We start from the raw sequence: 26,211 nt of genomic DNA on the forward strand, positions 1-26,211 counted from the left end.
CTTGTTTTGTTTTCTTGATTTTTTCCCTTTAGTGGGCTCCACTTTGCTTTTCCACAGAGCAGGGTTACAAAACCCCAAATCGTGGGAGGATCAAACTCAATGTGCTGTATTTCTACTTGCCGAGAATTTGCATGTCAGTCATTGGGAAGGACAAGAGAATGTCCAGTGGGAATAAAAATAAGTGTTTCAAATTTTCAATGGTTCAAGCTTACCTCTGTGTTTTATAAAAATTATGTGAAGGGCAGGGCCACGACAATGATTTCTTAAATATGACACCAAAAGCATGAAAGCAAAAGAAAATACAGAAAATTTGAACTTTATCAAAGTTAAAAACTTTTGTGCTTCAAAGGACACTATCAAGAAAGCAAAAAGACAGCCCACAGAATGAGAGAAAATAGTTGTTAATCATACATCTGATATGAGTCTAGTATCAACAATATGTAAAGAACTCTTACAATCCAGTAACAAAAATTTGAACAGTCCAAGTTAAAAATGGGCAAAAGGCCTGAATAGACATTTCTCCAGAGAAGATATATGGTCAATAAGCACATGGAAGGATGCTCAATATCATTAGCCATTAGGGAAATACAAATCAAAACCACAATGAGATACCACTTCACATCTACAAGGATGACTATAATTAAGCAAACAACTAGAAAATCACAAGTGTTGGCAAGGATATGGAGAAATTGGAACCCTCATACATTACTTGCAATAATGTAAAATGGTGCAGTCCCTGTGGAAAACAGTTTGAGCAGTTCCTTAAAATGTTAAACATAGAGTTGCCATATGACCCAGAAATTCTTCTCCTAGGTATATACTCAAGGAAATTGAAAACATATTTTCACACAATAACTTGTGTGTGAATGTAAACAGCAACATCATTCATAATAGCCAAAAAGTAAAAACAAACCAAGTGTCCATCATCTGATAAGTGGATAAATAAAATGGGAGTAGTTTCATACAATGGAATATCATTCAGCCATAAAAGGGAATGAAGTTCTGATATGTGCTTCAACATGAATGAGCTTTGAAAGCATTATGCTAAGTGAAATAAGCCAGACACAAAAAATCACATATTGTATGATTTCATTTATATGAAATGTCCAGAATAGTTAATTCCATAGAAACAGAAAGTAGATTCATGTTTGACAGGGCCTGGGGGAAGAGTTATTGCTAATTGGTATGGGTTTCCTTTCTGAATGATGAAAATGTTCTGGAATTAGTTAGTGGTGAGGGTCACACACCCTTGTGACTATACTAACATCAACTGAATTGTACACTTTAAAATGGTTGGAATGGTGAGTTTTATCTCTTGTGAATTTTATTTCACCTAAAAAAAAAAAGATTCCATCATTTGCGTAACCATTTTGGGCATTTGTGCTGTTTTCCTTTTTCCAATGTTCTGATGTCCATGGTGCTTATAGTTTTTCTTTTCCTATCTCCCTCTCCCCATCCTACATGTCAGGTAACTTGTTACACTGTTTCTGACTCCCTTCCAGAGAGATGCCTAAATACAGATGAGAAGGCAAAGTGACCCAGTGGTTCCAAGTACAGGCTTTGCAGTTAGACAAAACTTGGTGTGAATATCAGCTCTGCTACCTCCTATAAATATGATCTTGGGTAAGTTACTTAACCTCACTTTTTCCTTTTTTTTTTTTTTTTTTTTTGATGCATGGTCCAGTAATTGAACCTGGGTCTCCTACATGGAAGGCAAGCATTCAACCACTGAACCGCCCATGCACCCTATTACTTTTTCAAATGGAAGTAATAATGCCTGTCTCACAGGGTATGTTATGAGAATTCTGAGCTGAGACGTGAAAGTGACTGGAACGGGCATATTTAGCACACATTAGGCCCTAGATACTTAGCACTTGAGATCTGTGATTGCTGGACTTGATCTGCAGATGAGTTTAATTTGGCCTGCATGGTGTTAATTTTTAAAAAAATTAATTGCTAACATTTTTAAATAGGGCATTTTACTTAAAAATGCATGCCTCTGTACTCTCTGAAAACTTTGGAATATCTGGTAGCATTAGACCTATGTTTCCACATGGTTGGACAGGCTGGAGCTGAGTAGTAGTTGCCCTCTTTAGATAGTGCCATGAGCCCCATTCTGTCTTAGTCTGGGTTTCCCAGGAGCAGACTGAAACAGCAAGTCCTGGTCAAGGAATGGGAGAAGCAGGGCAGGAAAGGGGAAGGTGCTGGCAAGGGCACAACCTTGGGCAAAGTCTCTTGAAGGGTGCTTCACCCTGACTCCGCAGGGAGCTCTGGAGGGTAATGACTTCAGAGTCACCCCAACCTGAGGCAAGGTCATTGACTAAGGGCCGCTATGGGGTGGTGGTAATAGTGGGACATAGCATAGGAGGGTTGAAGTTTGGGCTGTTGGAAGCAGAAGCACACTGAAGCTTAGAGGAGCTCATAGAAATGGCAGAAGGGATCTGGTGTGGTACCACTGTGTCTGTGGCACCTTGTCCACTCATGTTTACTTTAGGTAATTGAGTTTGCAACCCTTACAGCACTTGGTCCTTATTTCAGCTGTGTAAATTGGTGTGCTACTAGGTTGGAGCTACAGCAGCTCTCTGGGTGAGGGTGGTAGGGAAGAAACAGCTGGTTATAGAAACAACCCTCTTGAGATAGACAGGAGAGATGCTTTTATTCCCATTTTATAGGTAAGGAAACTGAGGCTCAGGGAGATCAAGAGACTTGCCAAGGTTGCACAATTCTGAAGTGGCAAGGTGAAGAATGAAATGCTGGCATTCTGACTCCTGGGGCCTTTCTTTTCCGCCAATCTAATGTCTGTTTCTCTCCCTCTGGTTCATCTCATAGAGACCACTTTTATCCCTGGTACAGGATGATACTCCCTAAGTAAATCTATCTGTAGAATTGCAAATTAAATACAGATGTCAAGCAAGGTTTCCTCCAACAGACAGCTCTTTCTAAAGAAAGGCAGAGTAGTTTACAGAGGAAACCAGAACTTGTTTCCTGAAAACTTCCCAGATAGATGGTGGGTTCCTTGTGTTCTTGGCTTCAGGACCAAGATGGCAGCTGAAGTTTGCCCTTTAAATCTTAAAGTTGAGACCATGCAACCTCTTTGCTTGGAGGAGTGTAGGGCTATTATAACACATTTTTGGAATCCATAGCAGTGATCATTGTGCATTTTTATTTCACCATAGAAAGAGCTGAATCCCTTAAAAATGTGTTTGCAAGAGCATCATGTTCTTAGCATGAGTTTTAAAAGAAAAAAAATCATTGTCTATATCAGCTCTGCAGTTTATCAAAATAAATGAAGATTAGGATTCTTTTATGTGAATAGACCATTATTTTGGGGAGGGAGTTCTTAAAAATTCATGTTTCTTTGCTAATGGGATCATTTCCACATTCACAATAGGAAAAAATGAGGCTCATAAAACCTTTCCTGAAAGTACAAGTAAAAGGGACAGGTCCCTGAAAATACAAATTTATGGCATTTTCTTTGCTTAGTGGGAAAGTTCTTCATGCTTTTGAATAGTCTGTCATGGACCTGGTCTATTGTTACATTAGTTTTAACATCTTCTTTTAATTTATTCCTTTTCTAGCCTCTATTTTTCACTCTCTGAGCAGTACTAGCCTGTTTTGCATTCATGGTGCCCCTGAATCCTTGTAACCACCTGGGAAAGAAGCAGGGCTGCTGTGCTGCGCCTTCCCACACGCTACCAGTGTCCGCCGTGGGCGTCTGCAACGGGGCCACCCTGGAAATGCTGTTGTTTTTACACCAATAGTAGTAACCAAACTCTGAATGCAAGTTAGTGGTGGGGGCGGGGTTTGAATCCAGGTCTGGGTGACCCCGTAAGAGATGTTGTTTTGCACAACCCAATCCTGCCTTAAATTGGCACACAGTGCTGAATCCTTCTTTGGAGTAAGGAAGGCACCTAAAGTTAGGAAGGCACCCTGAAGGAAATGCCACGATGAATTTTACTGGGTCCTCTCCTCAAAGGACTTGCAGTCTAGGGTGGGGGTGGAAGGTCATACTTTATTGTACAGAGGAAACTGTGAGTCAAAGGAGGTCAGATAACTTGCTCAAGGTCACACAGCTATGATGTGACAGGACTTTTATGAGGCAGCTATTGTGGGAAGCCCTCAGCATCCCAAGACACTTATGGAGCCCATCTCGCTCCTGCCACCTGGGAGCTTTTATTTGTTTTTTAATTGTAGTTACATCTGTATCTGTACCATGTAGAAGTTTCTATTTTAACCGTTTTTCAAGTGTACAATTCAGTGGTATTGTTACATTTACAATGCAGTTTTACCATCAGCACTACCCATTACAAAACTTTTAAATCACCCCAAACAGAAACTCTACTTTTTATATAGTAACTCCCCCTTTCTCCTTCCTCTAGCACCTAGTAACCTCTAGTCTACTTCCTGTGTCTGTGAATTTTGCTTATTCTAGATATTTCATATAAGTGGAATCTTATACTATGTGGTTTCTGAGGACCGGCTGCTTTCACTCTGCCTAATATTTTCAAGGTTCATCCATGTCATTGCATGTATTGGAACGTGTAGGGATATATCGGTTTGTTTATCCATTCATCCGCTGGTGGGCATTTGGGTTGTTTCCACCTTTTGGCTGTTATGACTAATGACCACTGATGTCCACCTGGGAGCCTTTAATCCAAGACCGGTGAAGATCCCATTGCCCTTGGAGGCCACGCAGAGGCTGAGGTGCCGAGTGTTTGAAAGGTGGGTGCAGAGTGCTGCTGAATTGGACAGACCAATCGTGTTTGGAGAGTCAAAAAACAGATTTATCCTTAAAACCTGCCTCTAGGGTCCCAGGTCTAACATTATATGCAGTTGAACTCGTAGGCTAACCTACCTCTCTCTCCCCAGATAGACTCAGACCTCTCTATCCCCAAAGATTCTCCAGTAAGGCAGAGGCCATGGAGCACCCATGTGGAGCTGTACTGGGTAGAAATATTTGGGTGGTCTAGTGAGGCTGGTCTGCATTTGGGCCTTTGAATCAGCCGGCCTGGTTGTTATTCTGGGCCTCTCTGCCCTAGGGAATGTTATTGTTATTTAACCTCTCTGTGCCTCTGTTTCCACATTTGTAAAATGGGGTGATAAATAGTACTTACCTCTAGAGCCGAGGGGAGTATTGGAGGTCTTAGTGTAATGGAAGCCCCCAGCACTGGTAAGTACTATGGGCTATTGTAAAACAAACCCCAAATCCAGTGGAAGGAATTTCAGACTTCAGGTCTCACCTCTTTAATTTTTAGTTAATAGATTTAATTCAATTGGCTATAACAATAACTAATAGCAAGAGCTAACATTTTTTGATCACTAACCATGTGCTCTGTGCCAAGTATATAAATTAACTTGTTTAAAAATTTGAAGGTACAAGTGGGGTGTATCACCCTCCCATCCCCAGTTGCCCTTCACAGAGGCAGCCACTGTCACCATCTTTCTGTGGTTCTTTTCAGATAGCGTATGTGTACGTACAAATATTTAGATTTCTTCTTATCCCTTCTACTATAAATATGAGGAGATGGGCTCAGGAAGGCTATGCTGAGAATCATAATAATATTTTCTATTTATTGAATTATTTCTGTGTGTTGGACATCGCTGAGGGTGCTACATGGTTTTTAATCCTTGTTACAACCCTGAAGAATGAGCTTTCTTGTGTAGGATTCCCCAAGCCTTAGTTTACCACAGTGTGTTGAATGAGGATTAAATGAGATAATCCACAAAAAGGAACTCATCAGAGTTCCTGACACATCAGAACTGCAGGGGAGGGTCACAGTTTTATGACAGCCTAAACTTACACAATTTGAGGCCCATCTTTAAGATAAATAATTCACAATTATGATACAATGATAAGAATGCACGTGAATCTTTATTAGAATGAGAAAAGAACTGCAGTCATTTGCACAGTTTAAAAGCAAACAATTATTCCGAACGTGATAAAATCCAGAATAACAAAGTACATTTATTAATTCAAGTGCCTGACCCCAGTATAGTATTTTTTATTCTTACAATTCACACTTGATACTCTTTGATCACTTCTACATATAACAACTTTCTAAAATAATTTTCAGTAGAGAGAAGGATAATTCAGACTTTTCTTTAGCTTGATTATCAAAACTTATTTTCTATAATTTATATTTTGGAGGCTAAAGAAATGAGGAAATTCACACACAGAGGCACTGCTTAGTATTCATGTCTGTCCGCCAAACGGGGGGAAATTTGATCAATTCTGTTTTGTGTGAGACTCATCGTAAACGAAAAAGCTCTGGTATGTTACCATCGCATGCATGTGTTTTCGGGTAATTTTCGGACAGCAGAGAATGTCTATTTGGAGGAGGGGAGCTTCCAGTTTTCTGAATGTCATAATTGGAAGCATTTCCCACAGGCGAGGATCGTGGTTTTCAACCTCCTCCTCGTCTACCACGCACTTCAGGGTTTAGCGCTGATATACGGCCTCTTCGCAGGGGTGCTGCGGCACGCGGGACTGCCTTGACGCTCAGCAGTGGCGCAGGGCTGCACGGAGCTGGCCCGAACCACGGCAGCCCAGCGCAGACTCCACGCGCCGCTGTCCCAACCGCCTCGGCGGCGGGCCTCGAGTGCCCACGACCCCTCGGACATCACCCAACAGAGGGTAACCGCAGTGCAGACATAGCTCTGTCCAGCTGTTGTTCAAAGACTTCGCTTTGACAAGTTGGAGAGAAATGTAAGACCCGGTGAACACGTTTCTTCCTGGTCCCCCTCCCGGGGCTTCCCACGGGGCTGGTGCCGGTGAGGGATCCTGAAGCTCCCGCGTTACCGGCCTCGCGGGGAGCTGCCCCTGGCTGGCCGCGCTTGTGTTCATGCTTGACGGCAGTGTGCGGGGAGAGAGAGGGTGCGGCGCCCCGGGCGCTCCGTCAGCCCGCTAGTTACCTGCCATGACCCCTAGTTCCTTGTTTGGAAGCCTGGTACTATTAACAATAAACACCTCACTGGGAATGTAAGCTCCGCGAGGGCAAGAACTGGGCTGATTGTTTATTGCTGTTCCCTCCGTGTTTAGAATGTAGATTCCGTACTAGACACGTAATAGTGGTGTGTATAGAATGGAATTCTGGGTGTTGGGTGTTTAGCCCCAGGCTCTGTGAAGGGAAACTGAGGCTCCTTGACTTGAACCTAGATGTGTCTGGCTCCAAAGTTGCTTTCCTGACAACCCAGCGCCTCCAACGACACCCAAAGAAGCCCCTGGGTCTCGGGGCCTCTGTTTCTTCCCGCTGGTCTTCCCGTGTGGGTTGAATAAGGGGACGGTTATCTCACTTCTGAGTGCCCGAGCCTCCCTCCCCACCCCCTTATGGACTTGAGCCCGGGGCTCTGGGTATCATCCCTGGAATTTTGAGCCACCAGATCCATTGTTCCAGAGACTCGTCTGTCTTCCGGTACACCCTCACCCGACCTCCACCTCTGCCTGGGTTTCTGGGAGGCAAGGAAACAGAGATACAAAGGTGAATGGTTTGAGCCATAAAATAGTGAGTCTGAAAAGCAAGTGTGGAAGATGGATGGCTTTGGAGCTTGCGGAGCTTAGCAGAGACGGCTCCTGGAATTAGTGACATTCCTGCCTGGCGACACTGGCGGCCTGCTCAGGAACCAGAGCCCCCCATGAGCAGCTCCCCCTGCATTCCAGGGGTCCTCAAGCCAAGCAAGATATTACCTCTGTTGCAGAGCCTTGGAGGTGAGGCTGAAGAGGCCACCCCTGTCTGTGATCGTCTGGTCTTTATGGGACAGGAGCCACACACCAGGGGAGCAGGGGGAGCCAACACACAGGCCAGGTGACAACCCCAGGCTCGCTGTCTAGCCTGACCGCACCTCTGCCCTGCTTCTCCTCTGCCTAGTGTGGATTTCTAGGTGAGCTCGACACTGGCCTCCATCTCTGTTTGTTTTACTTAGAAGCTGCCCAGATGGGGTGGGTTTGTGCCTGGGATGCTTCCCCTTTCAACAGGGGAGCTCAGGGAAAGGATAAGGGTGCTCATGTCCCCCGTTGTTTAACAAGACAACCGGGATGCTGCAGTCTCTGCTTCCAGTCTGATTCCCCCGAGCCCTGGGATAATATTTATATACAAATGCTGGCTCTGATCTCCACCCAGGAAAACACCAGCTGCTATTGAAAAATCTTTTTGCGTGTGATAGAAAGCAGACTGGCTGGGCCTCACGCAGTCCTCCTCAAGCTTTCCTGGAGAATGTTAGGGAACAGCAAGTGAGTTTTATTTGCATTTTTCAGCGACATCCCAGGGCTGTGTCCAGGCTGTGTCCAGGCAACTGAAGGCCTGTCAAAGAGCTGAATATGTCTAATTCCATTTAGAAGAGACAAAGGGATTAGGTGTCCCTGGGATTTAACAAATGCATTGTTGGTGGTTTTGATTTAGGTTTCTTTTTAGGGAAGATGAGTACAGAAATGAGGGTGCCAAACTTTCAAGCTACCAGTGTTTTGGGGATGCGTGGAGACAGGCATACATACACCATTGGCACGGAAGTAAATTAGTACAGCCTTTTGGAGGGGAATTTGGCAACTTTCATAACAATGAGTATAACTTTTGATGAAGCAATTATATACTTTGGAAATTATCCTAGAGTAATACTTGTATATGTATACAAAACCTATGTTCAAAATGCTTATTGTAGCAAAAATGGAAAATCTATCGACAGGGGAGTGGCTCAGTAAATTATGGTTGTCCTAACAGTAGAATGCTAGTGAAGTTCATTAAGTAAAGAACAAAGTAGATAACAATGGCCAACACTCAGATAGTATTCACTATGCTCATATTTTTCTAAGTGCTTTACATATTTTACAGTATTAACTCATTTAACCCTCACAACAATCCTATGGTTGCTATAGTTTTGTAAATGAGAAAGCTGAGGCACAGAGAGGTTAAGTAACTTGCTTAAGGTCACAGAGCTGGTCAGTGGGGGTTCTGGGCTTCAGACCCTCTGACCCCAGGGTCTATGCTCTTAGCCACCATATAAATGCCTAAGGTACAGGTATAGGAAGATGTCCTGGACTTGTTAGTGGAAAAATTCAAGTAGTAAAGCGATAGAGAGTGGTCTGATTTACATAAAAAGAAACTGTGTCTGTGTGTGCATGTGCATGTGCATGTGAATATAACATGTGCATATGTTTGTGCAAGTAAAGATCTGGAGAAATATATGTCCAGACATCCGTTCCCTCTTGGGAGGGATGTGAGATGGGGAATGTAAAGATGTTTAACTTTTAACTGGATACAGTTTTATATTTTCTCTAAGCAGGTACTTTTAAAATTTTATAAAAGTAAAGTAGAGCACACTTTTAAAGTAATAATAATAATAATAAAATAATGATAATTCTGTTTCCTTTTCTAAATAGTCACTTAAAATATCCCTATAATCATGGGTGCAGAGTGACCCCAGTGATTAACCCTAAAGTAAAAGATGTGGCGCCAAGCCTAATAAAAGGCCTTGCGATAAATTAGATGAGGGTGTACCGAGCAGTGGTTCCTCTGATTGGCCGCAAGTCAACCTGGGATAATTGCCCTTATCCTCATTCCCCTCTAAAATCTCGCCTCCTTCTGGAAGCCTTGGCTTAGACCTTGGCAGAATAATGGTGATTTTCTTGACAGACGACCTCTCCACATTCCTCATCCTCAGTCTCCCCGACATTTAATGTTTTCATTTCACTTAATGCACTATTGCACTTCATGTAAATACTCCAGGTATTTAACTGGGGCCTTTGTTTAACCACTGTCCCTTCAGGTCATCCTGTAAAAATAGACTTATGCCGCATTATATTTACGTGCTTTACAATTTGCAAATCTTGTTCATTATTTCCATTAACTGGGACTGGGCCCCATCACTTTAATGCACTTTGTACAAGCTGTCTTTCAGAGTTAAACCAAGTAGAGGCTTAAGACGGGGTCTGATGAGCAAAAACGAGAATGATGGGCTTCCGAAATTTTAATCCTTATTTTTAAGCTCCAGTGTTTAAATATTGACTTGTGACATGTGACCCATCACAGAGAATATAAGAAAAACAACAGTTTTATTTATTGTCAGGTCAAAAAGCACCAGGTGTTTCCGTGTATTTTCTTATTCTAATTCTGAATGCAAATGTAGGAGTAATTCTTATGTTCCATTTTTCTCCCTGAGTAAGCTGAGGCTCACAGAGGTTACATAAAATCTTCAAAGCTATATACATTCTTGGGGGTGGATTTCTTACCCATTTCTGTCTTTCTGTAAAGTCTGTCTGTTGAGACTCTCAACAGAAGAAATACTAAAGAAAAGGAGAAAAATATAAGTCACCATCCTAACATCCTACCAGCCATTTAGGCTGTCAGAGGATATGTAAAATGGTCATATCCTGCCTTTTTTTTTTCACTAGAGTCGTCATCATTGCCATCTTCCATGTTGCTTCTTAACTGTCAGTTTAAATGGTTGCATGCTATTGGAATAGAGTGGTGTCCCAGGGAGAGAGATCCTAGAAATGGAATTGGTAGGGCTTAAACTATGAATACCTTTATGTTTTTAAATACATATTGCGAAATTGCTGTCTAGAAGAGCTGTGTATTCATTTATACTTCAACCAGCAATTTTGAGAATATAATTTTTATCACACTTTTGCTGGCATCAGTTGTTGTTAAAAAATGAAAACAAACAAAATCCTACTTGTTTGCTAGTATATACCAAATTATGAACAGTGACTGGTTTTGGAGAGTGGAATGGAGATGTTGAGGTGGGGTGGGGGGAGGTGGGACATCCGTTTGCCACTTTATCTAATTTAGTAGCATTAAAAATATTTTATTGTATATGCCCAAAAGAACTGAAAACATGTGCCCAAACAAATACACTTACCCACATATTCGTAGCGATACTATTTGTAATAGGCAAAAGGTAGAAACAGCTCAGATGCTTGTCAACAGATATGAATGGATAAACTACTTGTAGAATGTACATAAATGGAATATTATTTGGCCTTAAAAAGGAATGAAGTACTAATACATTGTACAGTGTGAGCGAACCTTGAAAACATTATACCAAGTGAAATAAGCAGACATGAAAGGGCATATATTGTATGATGCCATTTACAGGAAATATCCAGAATAGGTAAATCTGTGGAGACAGAAAGCAGATTGGTGGTTGGGGTAGGGGTAAGGAGAGACAGAGATGGGGAAAAAGTGCTTAATGGGTACAGAATTAGGTTTGGAGTGATGGAAATATTTTGAAATTAGAGGTGGTAGTGATATATTCACAATATTGTGAGTATATCAAATGCCACTGAATTGTTCACTTTTTAATGGTTAATTTTAGGTTATGTGCATTTCACCCTAGTAAATTTTAAAAATATAGAAGCATGTATCACTTTTATGCTATATATAGTAAACTTTTTTACTTTGATATAACTTGTGTTACAGAAAAATTGCAAAACCAGTACAAAGAATTCCCTGTACACCCTTTTAATAGGTTTCTTAAAAGATGAAATAAAGAAAACACCCCCAAATGCCAGTCTGTACATCAGCAACAGGCCTGTAAATCAAAGTTTCCTCAGAGATGGCTAGGGTTCAATAGTAATTTGGGAAATTGCTTATTAAAAATGCAGACTCAGGCCTGAGCAAAATCCATTAAATCAGAATGTTTGCTGGTGAGCCTGATTCTGAAGCTGAGAACCACTATAGGAAAGGTTCCTTCTTTTTAATTTTATTTCCTCCAGCAATACTGTGGCTTCATTACTTTGAAACCCCTCCAATGTGGAAGGGTTGGGAAAAGTGAGTGAAATCTGAGCCTTTCTGTCCTTTTCACACTCTGTGCTGCTACTGCTCTACCGCAGCCAAGCTGCCTGTAATTAGTTTTCTTAAGACCGTGCGTGTCCCTTCCTCCAGAGAAGACCCCTGCAGTACAGGCCAGGCCCAGTGTGTAGGTGCGGCCCGTGGGGGTCACCCTCCTCACCCTCACCCTTACCCATCTGGTCCTGGATGTTCCAGGGAGTGGCGACTGGACCCCGTCTTCTGGCTTCCTTTGGGAGAGTCTGAGTTGGGGTGGAAGCCCAATTTTGCCTCTAGGTCCTCCTACTGCTTCTTTCTTTTTTTATTTTAACTTTTTTTATTGTATACTATGACATATATACCAAGCAAAGAAAGAGAAAAGCAATAGTTTTCAAGGCACTCTTCAACAAGTAGTTATAGGACAGGTCCCAGAGTTTGTCTACCATTCCTTCATCTCGTGTTTTTCCTTCTAGCTGCTCCAGAACATTGGATGCTAGAAGGAATAAAAAAAATTATTTTATCACTGCAACCCATTTTTTCTTTTTTTGTGAAAAATAACATATGTACCAAAAAAGTAATAAATTTCAAAGCACAGCACAATTAGTTGTAGAGCAGATTTCAGAGTTTGGTATGGGTTACAATTCCACAATTTAAGATTTTTCTAGCTGCTCTAAGATATTGGAGACTGAAAGAAATATCATAAATTGATATGATTCAAGTATGATTCAGCAGTCATACTTGATTGTTAAAACCTACCTTCTCTATATAACTCCACCATCACCTTTGATCTTTCCATCCCTCTCTTTAGGGGTGTTTTGGCTATGGCCATTCTAACTTTTTCATGTTGAAAGGGGCTGTCACTAATATGGGGTAGGAAGATGGAACTAGCTGATGTTCCAGAGAGGCTGGGCCCTCTAGGTTTCAGAACTTATCTGGTCCAGGGACCTGTCTGGAGGTTGTAGGTTTCTGGAACACTGTCTCTTTCATGCACTATTGATGTTTCACTGTGGACAGTTTGTTTCCTCTGGACACTAAGGTCATGTGTGTCATGCAGTGGCCATTTGCCAGGACCTGTTGGTCGTCTTGGTGGGGACCACCACGGCTCGGGCCCTTGCCTGCCCCCTCCACCTGCTCTCTCTGCCCTCGGCCTGAGCAGGCTGCCTTCCTCTCTACTCCCGGAGGTGGTCTTTTCAAAAGACACATCTGACCGCGTCACTCAACAGCTCAACTTAAGGACTTAATGGCTGTCAGAAGGGACAGTGGGAACCAGCCAGAAGGACAGCAGAGAACCAAATTGCAGAGAGGTTTGAATTTAACATGAAGGAAGTTGAAAGCAAATTTTCTGTTTTGTTTTTTACATTGAAAAAGTAGTTCATGGTTTTCTATATTGAAAAAGTTGATACAACATACCAAGTGTCAATACTGTCAACCTTGTATGTTGTATGTGTGTAGTGACGGGGAGGGTGAGGAAAGGGACATTAGGAGGGAAACACTTTTTACATTCTGTTTCTGAAAGGTTTGACTTTTTTGTTGTTTTTATAAGCCTGTATTACCTTTACAATGGGCCAAAACAAAATTTAAAAAACGGAATGTATAGTTTCTACAGAAACTTTGAAAAATACAAAAAGAAAATAGAGGGGGGAAAAAGTTGCAGATAGCTCCACTAACCAAGAAAGCCGCTATGGGCGTTTGAGATGGAGAGTGTGGAGGAAGTGGGCACAGGGCCCCGCTTTCCCCCTTCTGCGGGGTGGGCAGCCATTGGGCAGCGTCATTATCCTCTTGGAGCTTCAGTTTTCTCGTTGGTGAAGTGGGGATAAAAATAGTTCCTATCTGGCAGGCTTGCCTGGAAGAGTGAATGAGATAAGAATGTAAAACAGTTTGCTGTGGCGTTAGTTCTTTTTACTCTTGCTTATTTCCTTTCAGTCTTTTCACTGCAGGTCGTTTTTTTTGTTTGTTTACACAGACTTGTGATTACACTGTCTGTATAATTTTATTTCCTGCTTGTTTTACTTAACATTGTAGCCCAAGCATTTGCCATATTATTTTCAACTGCTTATAAACATACATTTTGATGGTTGCGTAGGATATAAATTAATGGATAGATCAGAATTTAGTTAACCATTCCCTCATTGTGGGCCATAGAGATTATTCCAGCTTTTCTTTGCTTTATCTTGCCTCAGGTATGAACGCCTTTGTGTGCAAAATATCACCAACACTGCCCTCTTTCTCCCATTATTGGACCATTTCCTTGGGGAAAATTCTTAGAAAGGGGATTACGAAGTCAAAGTGGTAGAAACATTTATTAAGATTTGTGACCTATCCTGCCAAATTGGTTCCTGTAGAGTCTGCCCCACTTACATTTTCAAGGCAGTGACTGAGGCTCAGGCAGGAGGGCCTGGATTTTATTTTGCTGTGGGGGGGCATACCCCCGCTTGGAGGGACACAGCTGCACCTGGGGTTTGGATGGATTCATCTGGCAGCCCTTGGGAGGGAGGGTGGGGCAGGTCAGTGTCAAGTGGTTACTGTGATGGTGAAAGGGAAGAGGTGAGGCGCTGTACCAGCGCTAGGCAGCCCTGGGTGCAGGTAAATGTCCACCAACCTGCCCCCTCCCCAGGGCAACGAGGGGTCTTCTGCATGTGTGAACTTTCATCCTCTCAACTAGCTAAGTAACTTTACGTTGTTTCTGTCTGTGATTGAAATGACAAGGACTCTTCATTTTAGGGATCACAGTAGAGGATGAGGAATAAGTTAGAGTCCTGGCTTCAGCTGGCCTGGATTGGCGTTCTGACTCTATCACGTATTAGCTGTGTGGATCCTAAGCCTCAGTTTCCTTATCTGGGAACTCAGACCAGGATTTCCTCCTAGGATTAAACGAAGTTATGTATATGCAGTGCTTGACTCACAGTCGGTGCTGAATAAAGTGTTAGGCATTATTCTTATCTATACTTTTTTTGCAAATTAAGGCATGTGGTTGAAGGAAACTCTGAGTCAACCTATAGATTCACTTCTTTCCTCCCATATAGACCCAATAAGGAGATCAGTAAGAGGGAGCAATGCCAGGAAGCCCCCATCCCACTTTGCTAAGCCACCTCCTCAAAGATTTATTGGCCCCTTGTAGATTTTCTTTGAAGAAATGTCTTTTCAAGTCCTTTGCTCTTTTTAAAATTGTCTTTTGTTATTGAGTTGTAAAAGTTCTTTATATGTTATGAAACTATGGGTATGAAGAGGAGGAGGTTAGTGAGGCTGCGGTGGGGGATGACCAATCAGTGGTAAAACTGGGACAGTTCCTGGCAAACAGGGCTACGTGGTGGCCCTAGCACAGTGGTGGTGGTTGACAGGGGCAGGGAACAAGAATCTGGAGCCTTCACATAGGATTTGCTTTTCCTTTAATTGTTGTTCGGTAAACCCACCTGGAAGCTCATTTCACGTGGGATATCAGGGAATGAGTGGCTGCCAGAAATAAGGCCCACCTTGGGTGGGGCTGGGGTTTCATTAAGGGCCTCCTAGGAAGCAGGTGTGAGGTCATTTCAGTATATTCCACATTACTAGAGTGTGAGAGAAGTGGGCTTGCCTTGGAACGAAGGCTGAGTAGAGTCAACTCTTTCCAATCCTGGCTAGTTGTCTACTCGCAAGAAAAAAAACCTCTTTCTTGGCTTCTCGGGAAGAAGATCAGAAGCTCTCAGTGGACAAGGGACGGTTGGTTCCTGCCTCTACCCCAGGTACCTTCGGGCTCCTCTGGGGGCCAGTGGGTGTGTCTGTGCGAGACCCCCGAGGTGGAGGCCGAGGGAGGGGGATGAAACGCGCCTAGGCTGCAGGCCAGTGCGGGCTTGGTCAGTAGCCGGAACTTCCTCTTCCAGCCCTTTCAAAGCATTTTTTAAATTGGATTAGGCTTTCAGCAAATACTTGAAGGTTTGCTCTCTTTGGAGAGGCTCAAAGGACTGAGGAAGAGTCTCTCTCTGTTTACTTTCTTTTGTGTGGAAGTCTTCACAGAAGCTGTTTCTATCACCTGTTTCCCCCTCCTGGAGCCCCCACCCCCACGTTTGAGGGCAGGCCGGAAGCCTGCCGGGGAGGCGCTGGCCACTCGCTCCACGTGTGCTGGCCTCGAACGTTTGCCTGTGATGGAGAATTGAACAAGGGTGACTGGCCCTGTACACTCCCTTTCCCTCTAACAGAACATTGAAAAAGAAAGAATCCGCTTTCTTTCCCAAGGTTAGAGAAAGCCGGGAAGATGGGGCGAAGCTGGGCTTGGTTTTGTAGGTTCACGAGCTGGTTCGGGGCCTCACCAGGACGCCTCTTCCAGTCCCTTTTTAGTTATGCACGTGGGGGGCGGGGAGGGGTGGAGGTAGTGGTGGTGCAGGTGGTGGAGGTGGTGGGGTGGAATTGTGCGAACACATGGATGCGTGGCTATGTAGACATAGAAAAAGAACCCGGGGCCTGGTTACTGTGGAGAGTGGATGGAGGGAAGGGCATATGGTCAAGATGGACTTCTGTGCTTTATCCTGGATGTAAGTACATGCAGTACATATTTAGCAAATTGGAAAGTACATTTTAAACAAACCAGAAGTTATCAGCTGTGATAGTGTGATCACTGCTGGGAGAAATAAAGGGTCACGGTCTTGGAAGAGTCAGGAATGCCTTCCCAGAGGAGGTGGCAGGTAAAATGAGACCAAGAGACAAGTGGGAGGTGGGGTGGTGACAAGATTTGTTCATTTAACAAATATTTGTTGAGGGTTGGCTGCGCATCACAGACTGTTCTAGAAGCTGGGTGTTCAGGAAAGCACAAGATAGATAAAGATCCTGTCTTTGTGGAGCTTGCAGTCTGGTGGAAGGAAACAGATGATCCAAAAGATTGTGTGATGTCGGGTGCTCTGGAGACAAATAAAGCGGGCATGGCATAGAGCGATGGGCACTGCTTGGTAGGGAGCGTTCACAAAAGTCTCTGAGGGAGGTGATCTGGGGGCAGACATCTGGATGTGAGAGAAAGGCAGAATTTCAAATACCCCTGAGGGAAAGATGTTCCAGGAAGAGGGAACAGCAAGTGCAAAGGTTTTGTGGGGTGTGCTTGAGCAACGGACAGAGGAGGCGGTGTATGGGTGGGAAAAGCAGATGAGGGAAATGAGGTCAGAGGTGGGTGGGGTGAGGGTAGACCATGCAGGGTTGGTAGAACGTGAGAAGAAGAGGTGAGAAGGCTGGGAGGAGAGGTATTTTGGACTTGGGGCTGGAGAGAGCTTTGCCCATGTAGAGGACTGCAAGGGACTCTGCGTTGCACAGACATAAAGAAGGAGTGTGGGCAAAAGGGTGGGGTGGGGGCGGTGCTAAGTGCAGAGAAGGGAAGAGGGAGGCAGATTATGAGCCAAACTGGGGAGGGGCAGATGATGGCGGCCCTTCCCCATCTTTTCAGTTGGGGTTTCTCAGTCATTTAAGCGAGAGCCTCAGTACTCGTGTAGAACCAGCAATAAAAGGAGTTGAAGGGGCTCTACAGGTGATGAAAACGGGGGTGGGTTGAGATAAAGTTGGAGCTGGTCTGGCTTGGCTGGTTGCCCTTCCTATAAATAGCACCCTCCCATTCCTGGAAGTGCATCGTTTAGGGCTCTTGAGAGCTAGGAGGGAACATCCTTCCCGTTAAAATGTCCAGGATTAGGCTGCCTGTGTACACATCAGTGCGCAGAGGGCTTAGGAGCAGGGGCTGAGACCGTGGAACCAGAAGTTCTGGCTTCTGAGTCTGCTCCTTCTACCCCTGGGGGGGCCTCACTTCCCCTGGGGGCCCAGCCTTCTTGCTGGCATGTCTTAAGCTAGGAAATCTGTAAAAGTCATTGACCAGGCCTAGGAGAACTAATCCTTTGTGCCAAAGGGACTGATGATGTGAAGGAAGGCAAGCCCCTTGCCAGAGCTAGGAAAGTCCTCACGGGAGGAGAACCCTGCTGCCTCCTGGCCAAGTATCCGTTTGCTTTTTGTGTGTGTGTGTTTGGGGGGGGTGTGTGAGGGAAACGGGGTTGTGGGGCCAGTGTAATTCAGCAACGTGCGAGTTAAAAAGCAGATGAAAACCCAAAGAGTAACCAGACATTCTTCCCTTTGCGTGCAAAATCCTGCTGAATGTTGGAAGAGGAAGGAATATTTTTCTTGCTTTTTAGACATTACATCCTGCGAGGGGAAGATTTGGAACAGATGGGGGCCAGGGGAGCCTCACTAGATTTGCTTGTTTCACTACCACCTCCCCCCTCCCACTGCCAGGAATGTTTAATTTTTTTTTTCTGCTGAAGTTAACTTAAAAAAAAAAAAAAAAGAAGTCCTGTAGAGTGGAAAAGTTAGGTTTCAGAGGTCAGGGAGAAAAATCTTCCAGGTTTTAGGAGGAATCCACTTTTCACTGTAAAGGGCTTCTTCTAGGAACAAAGATAGGTAGAAATTTCATCTTAGGTTTAATCGCTGCTCCAATGACATCTCCAGTAATGGGGAGGAAAGAAAGGATTCCTAACAGATGGACAGAGAGGCGCTCTGGTTAGTGAAAGGTAAAGGGTGTCTCTGAAATCCTGGATGTACAATGTAGGAAAAACAAATTTCGTCATGTCTCATGGGATTCAGCTCTGGCTTTTACTCTCACTTCTGTTCAGACAGATTGGTTGCGTTAGAGAAGATCATAAAAGTGGTGCTTGAGAGTGGGCCGTGACATGTCTGCTTGGCCCTCGTGGAGCAATGCCCCTAGCACCTCAGGCAGCTGGATGGCTGGCACCGTGTTAGCTCCAGATCACAGCTGGCTGGTTTTGCTGACCAGTGTCCAGAGCTTGCCTCTCTTTCCCCTTAATCTGAAAGGGGGCCCTGCCAATGGAGTTGGATGGCCATAATTAGCCAGGGTGGCTCACCTTCACTGCCCACTGCTGTTTTATCTCCTCTCCAAAGACAACTTCGGTTGATTAGATTTGAAAAGCAAAGGGCAGGCAGAACACCTCTGAGTTTTCCTCCTGGAGCTTTCCTTTTTGGCTTATTAGAACATGTGTTGGGGTATTCCTCTTCCTTTTTAGGAGGGGTTTGTGAGTTTCAGGGTCTGGCTGAGGAGACAGATACCAGAATGTCTGGTCCATTTGGCCAGGCTGCCTGGCTCTGGCCCACCGTTTCTGAGGGTGTCATTGCTGCAACATATTGCAGCGACAAAGAAGCTGACTGGGGAGAGGAGAGAATGGTGTCAGGTGACTGGGTGCTTAGGGCCCCAGCTGATTTGGAGACCCGTGTCAGGGACAGAATCAGACCAACTCACATCCACATCCTATGAGATGCCTCCTCTCCAAGAATGTGTAATTAAAAAATTATTTGACAATAGAGTAATGTGTTTTGCATGCCCAGCTAGAATGAAGTTGCCCATTTTGGCTCTTTGCTCTTAACTTCTAGAACTAGATACTATAACGAGATACAGTGGGATGAGGCCATTAGGTTCTCTCTCTGTGTTACTAAAATCCCCAGAGGTACCCATCTGGCCTTTGGAAAGGATGATGGAAAACAGCAAACATTGCCTAAGGACTGTTACAACTGGTTAGGAGCGTCAGAGGGTACATCTATGAATAAATGACGGGTCCTTCTCCTACAGAACCCAAATGCAAATATAAGAACATTTAACTTGGTATGGAATCATGAGGTATAGGCAGACTTACAAGCAACAGATATAATTAGCTAATTTGGCAACTATTAATTAAGCCTTTGCTATCTGTGGATTTAGTGGAGAATGGGACAGACACATTCCCACCTTCCTGAAACTGTAGTGAGGTGGGGTAGAAAAACTGATAAACAGGGTCTTGAGATAAATACTGTGAGAAGTGCTGTGATGGAGGTTACAAAAGCTGCTGTGAACCCTTAATGTGGGGAATTGGAACCCCTTTCAGAAGAAGTGATGCTTAAGATGAGACATGAATAAGAAGAGCTGATGTTTATTGAGTGTGTGTGTACTCTTAGTTGGGCCAGTGTAATTCTTGGGTCCTGGCATAATTTTTATTTGTGTCTTTCACTCTGAAAGTGCTCAGATTAGATGGTGAATTATTTGGCTCCCTAAGTATGTGTCAAGCATGGCTTCAGGAGCTCCAGCTTTTTTTTTCTCTTTTTTAAAATATTTTTATTGTGAAATCATTGCATACTTATAGTCCATACATGGTGTATAATCAGTGGCTCACAATATCATCACATAATTGTGTATTCATCACCCTGATTATTTTTAGAACATTTTCATCACTCCAGAAAAAGAAATAAAAAAGAGGAAAAAACTCATATATCCCATACCCTTTACCCCTCCCTCTCATTGACCACCAGTATTTCAATCTACCCAATTTTTTACCCTTTACCCCCCCATTATTTATTTATTTTTTATCTTTATTTTTTTAATCATCTATCCATACCCTGGATAAAAGGAGCATCAGATGTAAGGTTTTCACAATCACACGGTCACATTGTAAAAACTGTATTGTTACACAATCATCTGTAAGAATCAAGGCTACTGAAACACAGCTCAACAGTTTCAGGTACTTCCCTCCAGCTACTCCAATATACAATAAACTAAAAAGGAATATCTATATAATGCGTAAGAATAACTCTGAAATCTCTTAGCCACTGAAACATTATTTTGTCTCATTTCTCTCTTCTCCCTTTTGGTCGAGAAGGTTTTCTCAATCCCATAATGCTGGGAGTTCTGTCCCACGTTGCCAGGGAGATTTACACCCCTGGGAGTTAGGTCTCACTTAGTGTGGAGGGCAGTGAGTTCACCTGCCAAGTGGTCTTAGAGAGGCCATCTGAGCAACAAAAGAGGTTCTGTTTTGCTGACCAGTGTCCAGAACATGAGTCTGTGGGGGGAGGGGGATGACACTTAGGCCTAATTATAAGTATGTTTAACATCTCCTTTGCAGGAATAAGTTTCATTGAATTGAACTCCAAGAACAAGGGCTCAGCCTATTGATTTATTTGTCCCCACTGCTTGTGAGAATATCAGAAATTCCCCAAATGGGGAAGTTGAATATTTCCTCCTTTCTCCTCAGTTCCCCAAGGGGACTTTGCAAATACTTCTTTATTCTCTGCCCAAATTACCCTGGCATATGTCAGGGCATCACACTAACCTGTACACACCAAACAAGAGCTCCATCTTTAAGCAGTGCTGGCCCATGCTAGGTGCTCCAAAAGTGAGCTATTTGCCAGTCACATGATTCAACTCATTCAGTGCTCATAACAACCTCATGAGATGGGCAGTATTTCACTAGTTAAGAATGCTTTTGGCTGCAGGTAAGAGAAACCTCATTTTAAGAGTGGCTTTAATCGGGACCCAGCATCAAGGGTTTGAGAAAGCCACCTTGACCAAAAGGGAGAAGAGAGAAATGAGACAAAATGAAATTTTAGTGGCTGAGAGATTTCAAACAGAGTTGAGAGGTTATCCTGCAGGTTAATTGTATGCATTATGTGGATATCCCTTTTTAGTTTATGGTGTATTGGAGTGGCTGGAGGGAAGTACCTGAAACTGTTGAGCTGTTCCAGTAGCCTTGATTCTTGAGGATAATTGTATAATGATAAAACTTTTACAGTGTAACTGTGATTGTGAAAACCGTACATTTGGTGCTCCTTTTATCCAGGGTATGGACAGATGAATAAAAAATTAAGGATAAAAACAAATGAATAATAGAGGGGAATAGGGATAGAATAAATTGTGTAGATTGAAATACTGATGATCACTGAGAGGTAGGGGTAAGGGGTATGTGCTGTATGAGTTTTTTCTTTTTTGGAATGATGCAGATGTTCTAAAAAAGGATCATGATGATGCATACACAACTATGTGATAATATTGGGAGCCATAGATTGTACACCATATATGGAATGTATGTGTGTGAAGATTTGCCAATAAAAATATTTTTTAAAAAAGTGAGTTTAGTCAGAATGACATTTGTTGTTGACTAAACATGAGTCTGGTATTGGCAGCAGAGGCTCACCAAAGACGTTGAGGACTCGGGTTTTCTCTTTTTTCTCCACTATCAAGTTTGACGTTGTAATTTGTTGGCCCCGATGCAATACAGCTGGAAAAAGGTGCTGTTAAAGGTAGAAAGAAAGCTTTTTCCTTTCTGTTGTGGTCTGTCTCTTGACATAACATGTTTTTTTGTTTGCTTTCTAATGTTCTAAGGAAAGAGAAATTAAAAACTTTAATTATTAGCATGAATTTTACCACTTATCTTTATATTATCCAATGCCAGTTTGAAATGCAAATATAAGCACATTTAACTTGTATGCAGAATCACCAAAATTACATATTATATTAAAATAAAATGTAGATTGTTTTTTAACAGGCTGTTATAGCTTAGTTTTATTTTAATAAAAATCTTCAGTATTTGAAATTCCAGTACTCAATGTCTATTTAATTTCCAAACTTAAGAATTGGTGTTATACCTCCGGGATGTTACATTTCATATATGTTTCGCACATACACACACATATGAGATATGTATATACAATATGGTATAATTTTGCAAAACATTCCTCAGACACCATGTGCAACTAATATGGTTGTGCAGTTAATTTGTGAGTCCTGTTGGAACCAGGAATTAGAGCAGATACAAGATAATGGTTATTTGGCACTACTGGGTTCCTATGCCTCATTTTGTCAGAATGCATTGCATTTGTGCTGAAAGGAAGGATTTGACATGTTAATTCATTTTTTCTCTGACCTAAGGACTTCTGCCCTTCAAAGCCTCTTCATACTCCACTGCAGTGCCTGTCTCTGCTGTTGGCAGCAGTACAGCCCACAAACTTCTCATTACCTTTTATTTTGAGGACACAGGGCAAGAGAAGTGAAGCGTGTCTCTGGGTTTTGAACTGTATTAGTCCTGAAAGTGGATTTTGTAGGTTTTGGGTTGCACCGTGTGAAGCCTCGGTGGCAGAGGTATCCATGAATTCTTAAACTTTCAAGGGTGTGTTTGTGATAGGCAGGGCCCTCTAAAACCCAGGGCTCAGGGGACAGGCCTGGATCTAAGGGCCATACTATGTTTTCCAGAAGCCCCAGAAGGTTCCCTCTTATATTTCATTGGTCAGAATTAATCACTGGCAAAAAGAAGGTGGGTTGCCATAACTTAATTATATCAATCATGATTCTTTCCCTGGAATGAGTACCTGGACCCTAAACAAATGTGGGGTTCTGTTAGTGAGGAAGAAGGGGAAAATGGCTGAGTAGTTAACCAATGATGTTCCTGCAATTATTATTCCCATTTTACTGAATGGGGAAATTGAAGAGTAGAGAGGTTAAATTCACAACCGAGTTAAGTGGTGAAATTATGGTTTGAACCCAGGCTGCGCGACTGTAGAATCCATGACTTAACCATTCTGCTTATTGTTTCCCACAGCTGATAATGAGGTTAGCCGTGTTGGGGGTGGTGGGAAGGAGCCAAAGATGGGTGAAAGGAGGAGACAGCATGTGGAGAAGCCTGGAAGAAGGCAAGAGATAGCATGGTCTTTTGGAGACTGGAAAATATTGAGTGAATTTTGAGTATTGTGCGAAGGGGCACTGTGGGATGAGGCCAGAGAGGGAATGCAGAGAATGCAGGGGCCTTGTTATCTGGGGGTAGAAGAAGTCACTGAGACAGGTGGCGAGATTGGGAAAAGGCATGACTGTGAGATTGTTGAAAGATACTAGTAGGGGAAAGATAGCGGTATCCTGAAATAGGAGAGGGAATAGGAAATGGGTGTGATCAAGAGATATCCAGGAGTCGGAAATGATAGGATTTGGTGATATGAAGAAGGAAGAATCAAGGATGAGGGCTGAGTTCATGGCTTGGTGGATGTGCCATTCAGAGAAAGAGAAAACAGAGGAGGAGGCATTGGCCTAGGGGAGATGAGTCCACTTGTTTTCTCTTTGAGTCTGCTTTTGGATACATTGAGTTCAAGGTGCCCTGTGGACATACAGTGGAGCTGTGCTATAGGCATTAGAGTCTGCAATTCAGGACAGGAGTCTGGGCTAGGGAGATAAGTGGGCTACTTCCTCTGGTCCCATTGTGGGTGAGCATCTAACGTGTGAAGAGAGTCTAAGATAGAACCTCAGAACCCCAGCATGTAAGGAAGAGGAGCCCACAGAGGAAACTAAGAAGGAGCTGCCTGGAATAGGAGAAACCAGTAGAGTTTGGTGTCACTACAGCCACAGAAAGAGAGCTTTAAGAAGGAAGGAAAGATAAGGACTATGAAGTAACTCCAATAAGGTCACTGAGTGTTCATTGTAGGAAGAGAGTTCATAGAATGCTGGGGGTGACAGCCAGCCGATAATGGGTTGACACAACACAGGCAGTGGGAAAGTGGGAGAAATGTGTGTACTTGTTCAAGGTATTGTGATGTGAAGGGAAGGATAATGGTAGCTATAGGGGTAGGTTTTCTAAAAACAGGGAAGGCTTGAGCATTTTTAATGGCAGTGAGAAGTAGCTAGAAAACCAGAAGTTGAAGATACAGAGAAGACGGGGTTAATGAATAGGACCTGTAGAGGCAGGAGAAGGCAGGATCCAGGTTTCAAATGGAGGGAGTCTGTACCTGAGGGAGGGATGTGGTTTCCACTGGGACAATTGGGGAAGAGCCAAGGGTGGGGCAGATGTGGGAGAATGTGTGGGAGTGGGAAGTTGAGCTTTTCTTTAGATGACTTCTTGCCTCTGTGCATAGACAAGAGAGAGGAGGCGGTGCCTGGGAGATTTGTGCAAGCAGGGGGATTTGAATTGTCCACTGCATTGCCAGGAGAGCTGACTGGGGAGCAAAGCTGGCTTCATAGGGTATATCTGTGCAGCTCCTAAGAGCCCACACTTAGAAGTGCACCTCATCTTGATTTTGTTTAAGCTGCTTTTACTATCTTGAAATTCTTAATATTTTGTTAACAAGTGGCCCCCTTATTATTATTATTTTTAGTATATCTGATGCAGTGTTTGGGACATATTTATGTTTAAAATAATTCATTGTTTATCTAAAATTCAAATTTAACTCTTATTTTAAATTTTATCTGGCAATGCTCATTGTGCCTTGCAGATTATGTAGCTGGAGAGACATAAGAGGATTGCCTAGTGGTGTTATGAGCCTTGAGGAGGAAGGAAACTGGGCTTGGTGTGGCTCTAACTTGTGAGGCGGCTATAGGATTATCTCTGGTAGGGCCCAGCCACCTGAAAGTGAGTGCCAAGAAGGAAATGATCGATAATTTGGGATATCCTGGTTAGATTGCTCCCTGTCTCACTTTGTCTTGCTCGCTGATGTAAACCCTGTTCCTAGAACAGGAGCTGAGGCATCAGAGGAAACTTAGATATTTGTTGAACTAATATATAAAATGATATATGTAGGATATCTTAGGCCACATTTTTAGAGTTGAATGCTTAAAATCCCAGCACATACACCCGTGATGCTTAGCAATGAAAGATTCATGCAACAACATGTGTGAATCTCTAGTGCATTATACTAAGTGAAAGAAGCCAGACTCAAAAGGCTGTGTGCGGAATGATTTTATTTACGTGATGTTCCAGGAAAGGTACATCTGTAGGAACAGCAGACAAGTCAGTGGTGGCCAGGAGCTGAGAATGGATTGACTGCAAAGGAGCACAAAGGTGGGGGAGGAAAACGCTGTATTTTGACTATGCTGGTCACACAGTTGCATTTTACTAAAATTTGTAGAACTCTACTGAAAAGGGTGGATTTTACTACGTATAGACTATACCTCTATAAACCTGACCTCAGAAATCCCATTCCCTCCTGGATTTTTATAATAGTGTTGGACATTTCTTGTGAATATTAGCTAATTTACTTTTTCTGGGTGACAAAGTCACCCTAACCCTATGGTGTCATTTACACTTACTGCTTCCAAGGAATGCCTGTGCCAAAAATACTGATTTGTTCTTAAAGTGGGACAGATTGGTTTAGGTGGAAATCTGTTTTTGGTTTCCTTTCCAGGGTCTCCCACTCCGTTCTTGGAAGAGAACTCCTCCCAGCTGAGGGGTGGAGGGCTGACCTTGCCTGGTGTCCACAGGATTGGGCAGGTGATACAAGCCAGCTGAATCTTCCCTGGCATTTTTTTTGCTACAGCTCTGTGGAAGATGGTCTATTTTTGCTGGGATAGTTGGGTGTGAGTCTGGGCTGTGGTGACTACCTTATCCACATAATGGAGACAGATGGACAAATAGGACTCTGATGTTTGAGCCTCTAGAATGCAGTCATTGTTGAACCTGGTGAGGTACCCTGGACTTCCCAAGGTGGCATGAGCTAACGCATTCCATTTTACTCCTACTTAAGCCAGGTTGATTTGATTTCTAGAACTCATAACCAAGCAGATTCTGTATCATACTGTTTTGGATGGAAAAATGAGAACTTCTTGTCCTATGGGGTGATAGAATAGCAGATTAGACAATTAAGTGAATTAATGAGTTGAGAGAGGAGTGTCTCCTAATTTCCTTGAACATTTTTATAGTAGGAGCTGAAGCAAGGGTGGAGGGTC

At 43.2% G+C, this 26,211-nt stretch overlaps 1 long non-coding RNA gene across 3 annotated transcripts in view; it reads left to right on the plus strand.

Annotated features, from left to right (window-relative positions):
* Positions 1 to 26,211, plus strand: part of LOC143663919 (uncharacterized) — a 458,967-nt gene that overhangs the window by 38,764 nt on the left and 393,992 nt on the right. For all 3 annotated transcript variants that reach the window (XR_013166227.1, XR_013166228.1, XR_013166229.1), the window contains one exon: positions 1,503 to 1,623. This is a non-coding gene — a long non-coding RNA (uncharacterized LOC143663919). The remainder of the gene's footprint in view (positions 1 to 1,502; positions 1,624 to 26,211) is intronic.

Source organism: Tamandua tetradactyla, chromosome 20 (genome assembly GCF_023851605.1).
Source record: "Tamandua tetradactyla isolate mTamTet1 chromosome 20, mTamTet1.pri, whole genome shotgun sequence".
NCBI lineage: Eukaryota > Metazoa > Chordata > Mammalia > Pilosa > Myrmecophagidae > Tamandua > Tamandua tetradactyla.